We start from the raw sequence: 1,712 nt of genomic DNA, 5'->3' as shown, positions 1-1,712 counted from the left end.
TGTGTGTGTGTGTGCGTGTGCATGTGTATGTGTGTCCTGCAGATGGATCCTAGTGTAGGGACCCCAGCACCCATGCCAGACAGTTCATGCCAGTGTTTGGGACTCCATCCCAGAGCAATCTCATGAGTTTTCTGGCCTCTCAGGGCACTCATACATGTTTACACACTCACACAAATAAAATAAGCACTGGGGTGGGGGTGCTGGCACATAACTCAGCAAGTGTCCTGGGGATTCTGCAACATTGATTAAACACTGTGAGGAAAAGGAACTTGAGGGGAAAAAGCTTATTTCAGACCACTGCTCATCATTTCGGGAAGTTGGGGCGGGAGCTGATGCGAAGGCCATGGAGGATCATGGCTGACTGGCTTGTTCCCCCTGCCTTGCTCAGCCTGCTTTCTTACAGCACCCAGAACAACCTCCTGGGAGGTGGGGGGCGCCCATAATGGGCTGACCCTTCCTACACCAATCATCATTCAGAAAAAAGCTCCAGAGACTTGTCAACATGCCAACAGTATGGAGGCTTTTTCTCAACTAGAATCTTTCTGCTTGGGGCTGGAAAGATGGTTCAGGGAGAATGAGCACCTACGGACCGCTCTTCCAGAGGTCCTGAGTTCAATTCCCAGCAACCACACGGTGGCTCACAACCATCTGTAATGGGATTTGGTGCCCTCTTCTGGGATGCAGGCATACATGCAGACAGAACATTGTATACATGATAAATAAAAAAATCTTTAAAAAAAAAGTCTTTCTTCTGGGGGCTGGAGAGATGGCTCAGGGGTTAAGGGCAATGGCTGTTCTTCCAAAGGATCTACAGCCAGATGGCAGCTCATAACCATCTATGCAACATTATTTCCAGGGGATCACACAGACACACACACACACTCAGACAACCAATGTATATAATAAACAAACAAGCAAATGACTCTTCCTAAATAAGCAAACAAATAAATAAAAGATTCTTCCCAAATGACCCAGCACATGGGTAAAGGTATTTACTAGTAAGCCTGATTACCTGGACGATTAGAACCAGAACTTTTTTTTTTTTTTTGAGACAGGGTTTCACTGTGCAGCCCTGGCTGTCATGGAAGTCATTCTGTACATCAGGCTAGCCTCGAACTCCATCTGCTCCTGCCTCTGGAGTGCTGGGATTAAAGGTGTGCACCACCCTGCCCAGTTGGAACCCCAGAATCTTTTTATTAAGGACCATGCCAGGTCAGTGCTTTCCTTAAAAATTCCAGACTGCAAAACATCTACAGTGCTCATCTTCAGAAACAGTGGTGACATCGCAAGGGCTTTGACATACTGCTCGGAACAAGAGACTTTAAAATCCCCAACTGCGGGTGGAAATTTCATGCAATTTAGCCCAGGCTGTGTATTCCCGGGCAGAAACAATTACTTAGCAAGGCATGGAATGGCGTTCGCGCCCTCTGCTGGCGTGTTCTGGGACCACCGGCTGGAAAACCACAGGTTCTTACAGGGGCTTGATGCTTCCCAGTGGGGCTCAGCTTGTGAAAATCACCCAGATGTATCCCAAGGTAGGGCTTTTTTTCTTTTTCTTTTTCTTGACAGGGTTTCTCTGTATAGCCCTGGCTGTCCTGAAACTCACTTTTTTTTTTTTTTAGGTTTTTCTTGACAGGGTTTCTCTGTGTAGCCCTGGCTGTCCTGGAACTCACTTTGTAGACCAGGCTGGCCTCGAACTCAGAAATCCGCCT

This window comes from Mus pahari, chromosome 1 (assembly GCF_900095145.1).
Source record: "Mus pahari chromosome 1, PAHARI_EIJ_v1.1, whole genome shotgun sequence".
Classification (NCBI taxonomy): domain Eukaryota; kingdom Metazoa; phylum Chordata; class Mammalia; order Rodentia; family Muridae; genus Mus; species Mus pahari.
Note: the sequence above shows the minus strand (reverse complement) of the source record.